At 43.0% G+C, this 8,647-nt stretch overlaps 1 pseudogene; it reads right to left on the reverse strand.

Moving 5' to 3' along the window:
• Positions 1–1,173: 1,173 nt before the first annotated feature.
• LOC102438187 lies at positions 1,174–4,180 on the reverse strand (annotated as a pseudogene).
• Between the last annotated feature and the right edge of the window lie 4,467 nt (positions 4,181–8,647).

Genomic DNA, 8,647 nt, shown 5'->3' on the forward strand with positions numbered 1-8,647 from the left:
ATGGTTGGACACTTAGCATATTAGTCTTTTATATATTCAGTGGTTCTCAACCTTCTGGCCCTTTAAATACAGTTCCTCATGTTGTGACCCAACCATAAAATTATTTTCATTGCTACTTCATAACTGTAATGTTGCTACTGTTATGAATTGTAATGTAAATATCTGATGTGCAGGATGGTCTTAGGCGACCCCTGTGAAAGGGTCGTTCGACCGCCAAAGGGGTCGCAACCCACAGGTTGAGAACTGCTGAATAGATACAGTTTGAATGGATTCTTGCTTTGACATGCATTTTTATTTTTTTTAATTGTGGATAATCTGTTACTATAGCAATAATTTCTTACTCTAAAGCTATTTAATCTTAAAGCAACATGGGACTTTAAATATTAAGGTGGTCCATATTTAGAATGAATGCTGTGCTTGACTTTACCAATAATTGTTGGACATGACAGAAAAAAAATAGAGTTTTAGTGTTTGTTTTTTTGTTTTTAATTTTCTTCCAGTGTTTCTCACCTGTCAGGCATTGTCAGCATGGGGAAACTATTTTCATGATATGTCAGCATAGATGCCTATGCTTCTGGCAACACATGAAAGTGATTAGCTGTGTGCGAGTCACATCTGTTTGCACACTGGGGATCTATGGAAGAACACAGAGATTCCCATGTTCCACATTCTAATGCAAATATGTACCAGGAAATAGAACAGTAAATATGGCAAAATATGCCCCTGGGTAAATCACTTCCCCTCTGGTTTGGCAGGCTCTGAATCCAGCATCTGATAAAGGACTATCTTTCACTGCAAATACACATTGTACTGTTTGGATATGGCTTTTGGGGAGTAATCACTATTGTTAGAGGCAGTTAATGCAGGTGGTGCTTAGGTTCAGAGCCAGCTTAGGTGCCTTTTCTTGTATGACCTGCCTATGACTTGGTCTTCATTTACTAGAATCCAGTTACCTGTACTGAAACACAAATATATATATATAGTCCCACTGCATAAAATGCATGCACTTGTGGGGCCCCTCCCCCCAGCCCCCCAATATTCATGTATTTATGTATATGTGTGTATGTATGCATATTTTTTTAAAATCCTCACCTGAGGACATTGTTCATTGATTTTTAGAGCAGAAGGGAAGGCGAGAGACAGAGAGAGAAACACGGATGTGAGAAAGACACATCAATTGGTTGCCTCCTGCAAATGCCCTGACTGGATCGGGCTGAAACAGCGCCGCCGACTGCTGGTGGCCCGCTGGGGCTGAGGCGTTGACCATACGGTTATTTTCTGTTTCTGCTTCCACTTCTGGTAGAGGTCCCACTTGTAGGAGCTGCTGATGTAGTGACCACTTTCTGTCTTGATCTTCTTGTCCTACTGTCCTGACTGTCCCACAAGCTGCTTCTTTTTATGATCCCACTTGAGCTGCTGCTGGCCCCTGGTCAGGATCTGGGCCTCATCCCCCATCAGGTCCAGGACAACACCAGCCACCTGCTGCTCAAAGGCTCCCCTGTCCCCACCAATACTCAGGCCCCGTTCACTGTCGAAGTCCTTGGACGGATAGGGGACATAGAAATCCTGGTCCAGTGGCTGGGCCTCCTCCTTCCACCTCTTGGCTCCCCACTCAGGTCCTGGATGCTGCCGTTTCCAGCCCACGACCTCTGTGAAGACGTCCTCCACACTCTCTCCCTCTTCCTCCTCCTCATCCTCCTCCTTCCCAGGCTGCTCTGCCTGCAGTGCTGGGAAGCTCCGGGCTGGGCCAGCCAGGCCCTCCTGCCACTCCTGCCAGCCCTGCTGGAAGCTGGCCAAGGCCTTGCAGTCCTTCTGCCCCTTGGCCCGCATCACCTGGCTGCTCAGGTCCCAGCTGGAGGCGTTGATCTCAGAGATAGTCGCCTGCAAGCGGTACGTTTGATGCTACCCACCAGCCTCAGCTGCTGCAGCTCCTCCTCCTCCAAGCTTGAGCTGAAGAGGCCCAGCCCTGGGAGATCCAGCTCCTTGGCCCACTTGATGACCTCTGGCGAGGGTGCTGGCCGCCAGCACACATACTGCTGCTGGGCATTGTCGGCCCCGGGGCCCAGGCCCTGCAGCTCCAGCGATGCCTCCAGGTGTTCTGCAGGCCTCAGTTCTCGTTGTCCACCACGCTCTGTGGCACCTGGTTCAGAATACCGTCCACGCTGACCGGACCTGAGGGCTCCTCGTGGCAGCCGGCGAGGGTGAGGGCACCAGGAACAGGTGCAGGTCCAAAAGGTAGGGGACCTCATCTGGGGCTACCAAGGAGTAGGCTGTGCCACTTCAACCAGCCTGGGCTACACTACCCACGCACTACAGGAAGAGCTTGCCCTTGCCGGGAAGCTGAAGTTGATGACATTGTCCAGCAGCGGGATGTGGAGGCCCCAGGCCGCCTGGTCAGTCACGATGAGGGTGGAGCACTTGCCGTGGGTGAACTTGGCCAGGTTGATCTTGTGGGCCATCTGGTCCAGGGCGCTGTAGATGTGAGCCAGCTCACCCTCTGGAGCAGCCTCACCCAGGGAAGACAAAGTGGCCTGGGAAGGCAGATGCTGAGCCTGGGGTGGGGGGTGGGGCAACCGGGAGCCGTCCGGTTAAGGGGGGAGGAAGGGCTGATGGGGTCAGATAGGGCCAGTGCATGTCATAGTGACCAGTAGTTCTGCCATTTGGTCTATCTGCATATTAGTCTTTTATTATATAGGATATATATATATACTGAAATGAGAACCCTAACAGAAATACAAATTAAATTAATAATAGAATCATAAATCTGGATTACTTTCTTCCTGTTTACTTGACAGGTCCTGAGAAAAGCTCCTAACATTAGCTGTGGGGACATGAGGATCTAATCATCCCCTATGACCCACCTACCTTTCCCCTCTTACTCTTTCTGCTCTAGCTGCACTGAAAATATTTAATTCCTCAAATAGTCGTGCTCTCTCTTGCTTTAGGGCAGTGGTTCTCAACCTTGGCTGCGAATTAGAATCACCTGGGAATCTTTTTAAAAGCCTGATTTCTGGGCCTCATCCTCTGGAAATTCTGTTTCTTTGTTACTAATGTTGTGGCCCCGCCCCATAACAAAGAAACAGAATTTCCGGAGGATGAGGTCCAGAAATCAGGATTTTAAAAAGATTCCCAGGTGATTCTAATGTGCAGCAAGGTTGAGAACCACTGCTTTAGGGCCTTCACACATGCTGACCCTTTGCCTGAAATCTAGCCCACTCATTCCTTCTGTGCTGCTACTTTTACTCAGCTAATTCCTATTTATTACTTAGATCTCAGTTGAAGGTCATTTCCTCTGAGAAACTTTCCCCAAACCCACATTAGGTGAGAATCCTTGTTATATTTTCTCATGGCAACCTGTGTTCTCCATGACATAAAACTCATGATCACTGAAATATTTCAATGTCTATCTCCTTGGCTAGACTATGAATTCATTGTTGTCAGGAATCTAACACATTGGTGACTGTGTTATTTTCAGTGCCTAACTCTTAAAAGAGTGGGCTCTTAAGTGTTTGTTGGATTAAGGCAGTGGTTCTCAACCTTGGTGCCTGCTGGCAGCTGGAGGAGGGAGGAAGCCTGGGTCCCGGGTGCTGGAGGGAAGCTGGTGCCAGCAGCCGGGGGAAGGAAGGCCTACTCTTGCACAAATTTTCGTGCCTCGGACATCTAGTTTTTTAATGAAAGGCATGGAAATTTTATTTAGCTCAATTTTGAAGTCACTGTACAACTTAGACTTGTTGACTTTTGAGTAAGCCAAGCATCTACTTAAATATTATACACAGTACTCAAGTATATCATGCTTAGGTTATTTTTTTCATGAAAGATGTGTCAGGTTCTAGGACTACACCTGACCTCAGTAAGGTGGGATCTAAGGAGCAAACAGGATCTCAACAATAAGACTTGTCATTGTGCTCAACACATGTGAAATAAATTGTGGTAATCCAGATAAAGATACCCAGTCTATGGCTTATAATTTCATTCTATTACCAGTGTCTTTAGCCAAAGAGAATTTTTTATTGAAGTTCAAATTATCATTATTTTGCTTTTATGAATTGTGCTTTTGATGATGTATCTTTACTGCTCTCTAGCCTTGACCTGTGTCCCTGGTTTTCTGTTTCTATCCTCTTCAGAACCCATGTCTTACTTGCTGAGCTTTCTTACTGACTTCTGCAGGTAGGTAAGCCATGGTGTATATTTCACCTCTTCTAGACCCCATTTGTGTGTTCCATTAATTCAATTCTGTTTATTTCACATGTGTTGAGCACAATGACAAGTTTTTTGCTAAACACTGAGATTAAGGAGATTGAGACTATATTAGGAAATTACAGGGAAGTTATAGTCTAGCAGAAAAGCTTGTTAGATACTTGAACACTACTATAAACTAGTGTGAGTAGTATAACAGTCCTAGTACATGCAAGACTTAAAGGGGGAGGCTATAGGAGGGATTTACTTCCCTTAAAGATTCATATGACAATATATGCATTAAATGGGTCCATAACGTCCAAAATGACCGAAGGGATGACCGAGTGCCAGGCTGTGCACGTAGCAGGCTCGGTGGGTGGGGACTGGCGATCGAGCTGAACTGTTGACCTCTTGGAGAGAGCGAGAGGCATGGCTGCTGGCAAGGCCCGGAGAGAGAAGCAGGGTCTGATCTGCAGCCTGTTTGGCAGCTGCTGATCAGCCCTTGCCTCTCTCTCTCTCCTGGCCTCACCAGCAGCCACATCTCTCTCTGTCTCTGAGAGGTCAGCAGTTCAGCCCACTCCCAGCAGCCTGGGGTGGCTGTTGATCAGCCCCACCTCTCTGATCAGGCCTGAAGAGAGGCCCGGAGACACTGACTGGTATAGAAACCAACCAATCAGAACCAAATCTGGGTGAACTGTGAGGAGCCAATGGCTACCTAGGAGGTAGAGCTTTCAATGCTGACTGGCTTAGAAACTGACCAATCAGAACCAAATCTGGGTGAACTGCAAGGAGCCAATGGCTGCCTAGGAGGTGGAGCTTTTGATGCTGACTGGCATAGAAACTGACCAATCAGAACCTAATCTGGGTGAACTGCGAAGGCAGAACCTAAGGTGGGGGCTGAGGAGGGGTTTTAAGGGCAACAGCTGTTTGGTGTAAGGTGTAAGAAAGCGGTTCAATTTTTTAATGACCAGTTTGGCAGTATAGTGCATATGGCTGGCTATCAGTCCAGATACAGGGATTGTGTATTTTTGTCTGCCAAGAGCATCTCCTCCTGCTAAAAAAGGCTTTCCCCCCATTTAAGCAATCCTATCCTATATAATCTATCTATACTACTAAAAGGGTAAATGCTAACTAGACCGAGTTGACTGGCCATCTACTGGACGTCCGACTTCCTTCTGGACAAAGCCAGGATGGTGGGGGCTATGGCAGAGGCAGTTAGAGGTGATCAAGCCGGCAGGGGAGGGCAGTTAAGGGTGATCAGGCAGGCAGGCAGAAGCAATTAGAGGCGATTAGGCAGGCAGGTAGGTGAGTGGTTAGGAGCCAGCAGTCCCAGATTGTGAGATGGATGTCCAACTGCCTAAACTAGCAGTCGGACATCCCCCAAGGAGTCCCAGATTGGAGTGGGTGCAGGCTGGGCTGAAGGAATCCCCCCCCCCCAACCCCATGCACAAATTTCATGCACCGGGCCACTAGTATGCTATAATAGACCGACAGGAATGAGTGTGAGGCAAGTTGCCACATCATCTTGAAATACAAGATGACAGAGTTGTTTGAAACATCAACCATACTTTCCTTTCATTTTTCTTTTGATGTGGAGCAGGGTTTACAAACTCAGCTTTCTACCCTGGTCAGGAAGATAAATGAGTGAAGAAAACCAAGTTATTTTTTTCTATAAGGAGTAAAAAAAAAAAACTACCAGAAAGCTAAATCAAAAATTTTTAAAAATGTTACTGAATTATTGTATAAACATGTAATATAACATGTAAGATACTTTAGATTTTACTTTAAAATTAAATTGTAAAAAGAGAAAAAATAAGCAAGAATTAATCCAGCTCTTATTTTCTTTTATTTTCTAGATTTATCTACAGATTATTTTCTCTACTATAAGAAAAATAGGGAAACAGTGATGATAAATGGTGGTAAACATATCCTTGGACTCAGAGTGAGGAGTACAACCACTGGTCTGTTTGCTGTGTCCATGGTTTTGCCACAGTGCCATATAATTGGAATCATACAGCATACAGTCTTTTAAAATTGTTTTCTTTCACTTAGTAATATGCCTTTAAGATTTCCCATGTCTTTTCGTGTTTTGATTCCTCATTTATTTTTAGTACTGAATGATGTTCCATGTGAAGTGCCCCACATCCCCCATGGTTCAGGGTTCGGGATCTGGAGAAGGGGCCACACACAAATGAAAGAGACGAGACAGGAGATAATAATTTGGAAATTGGGGGGCCATGCAGGAGCCCATCCCAAGAGGAAGGACTCCATCTGGGCTCAGGCCTTGCCATCCTTTTATTCAATTTGGGATACACCTATAGCCCTTAGACAGGCAATTTCCAGTAACAGACAGATTATCTTATCAGTAAGGATTTACATGATTATCTGGTGGGGAAGTTGCTTCAGCTACCATTGTCTGGACTAAACAGTGGGTGCATAGCCCTGACCTTTGCCAGGGCTCAAGGGTCACCAGCATTCCGGGCTCCTTGTCCACACCTCTCTGCTAGAGAAGATAATAGGCTGCTTCCCACAGTTCCATTATCTGGATTACCACAGTTTATTTATCCATTCATCTCCTGAAGGACATCTTAGTTGCTTCCACATTTTGGCCATTATGAATAATGGTGCTACAAGCATCCATATGCAAGTTTTTGTGTGGATGTAAGTTTCCAACTCATTTGGGTAAATATCCAAGAAGCATGATTACTGGATTGTATGGTAGAAGTATGGATACTAAACTGCCTTCCAAAGTGGCTGCACCATTTTGTATTCCCACCAGCAACGAAGGAGCCTCTTCATTGCTCCATATCCTTGCCAGCATTTACTTGTAGTGTTGGCATTGTTTTGGATTTTAGACATCCTAATATGTGTGTGGTGGCATCTTATTTTTTAACTTGAAATTCTCTAATGACATATGATGTTGAACATATTTTCCTATGCTTATTTTCCATTGTTCTTTGGCGAGGTGTTGCCCACTTTTTAAGTTGAATTGTTTATTTTATTACTCTTGAGTTTTAAGAGTTTTTTAGGATTGTATGAATATTAATCCTTTATCAGTTATGTGTTTTGCTAAGATTTTCTCCCAGTCTATGGCTTATAATTTCATTCCATTACTAGTGTCTTTAGCCAAACAGAATTTTTTAATAAAGTTCAAATTATCAATTTTTTTCTTTTATGGATTGTGCTTTTGACGATGTATCTAAAAACTTATCACCAAACCCAAGATCACCTAGATTTTCTCCTATGTGATTTTCTAGTTTTATAGCTTTGCTTTTCACACTTAGATCTATAACTCCTCCTTGAGTTAATTTTTGTGAAGGGTATAAGCTCTGTGCTTAGATTTTTTATTTTACATGTGGATGTCCAGTTGTTTCAGTACCACTTGTTGAAAAGACTGTCTCTTCTCAACTGAATTGCTTTTGCACTTTTGTCAAATATCAGTTGACTATGTTTGGATGGGTCCATTTATGGATTCTTTATTTTGTTCCATTGATTTCCTTGTCTATTCTTTTATAAATAACACCCTGTCTTGTTTATTCTAGCTTTGTAGTAACTCTTGAAGTCAGGTAGTGTCCGTCATCTACTTTGTTCTTCTTCAGTATTGTGTTGGCTATTCCAGTTCTTTTGCCTTTCTAAATATGCTTTAGAATCAATATTCACTATCCACAAAATAATGTGTTGGTATTTTTATTGGAATTGCATAAATCTATAGATCAATTTGGGAAAACTGACATCTTAGAAATATTGTCTTCCTATCCATGCACATGGATTATCTCTACATTTATTTAGATATTTTTTTATTTTGTTCATCAGAGTTTTTTCATTATATATTTTGTATATATTTTGTTAAATATCTAACTAATTATTTAATTTTTGGTATCAATATTGGTTTAACATTTGCAAAAATGTATCACACTAATGTTAAGATGTTAGTGATAGAGATAACTCAGCAAGAAAAGAATAGGTTTAGAGGGAAAATGATGGGAATAATGAATGCAGTTACAGCTTACATTTTATAGGATTTTTAAAATATTTAAAACCCAAATAACTTACAATTTTCTATGCGATGAATAAATGATTTTATGAACTTTTATGATTGCCTTGTAAGATCGCCATTGCTATCCCTATTTATAGAGGGAAACTTGATGGTATCTGACCTACACTGTATAATTAGTAGGAGTATACCTGCTATCTCTTTTGTGAAGAAGCATATGAAGAGACTGTCACTTATCATGGATCATAAAAAACCCAAAAAAGGAATCAACACTATGAAAATATACTAACATTAAGGTGGCTGGGCAGGATGGCACTATGCTGAAGTTTAGTATTTAAAAATGTTAAACATTGTTTTAAGCTAATGATCACTTACTGTGAATAGAAGGATTTGCTACTTGTCAGATCAGATTCCCATTTGATGGGCAGCCAACACATGAAACAGATTAATTTGCCTCCGTAGAAATAGAAGATAGCA

This window comes from Myotis lucifugus, unplaced genomic scaffold (genome assembly GCF_000147115.1).
Source record: "Myotis lucifugus unplaced genomic scaffold, Myoluc2.0 scaffold_40, whole genome shotgun sequence".
Lineage (NCBI taxonomy): Eukaryota > Metazoa > Chordata > Mammalia > Chiroptera > Vespertilionidae > Myotis > Myotis lucifugus.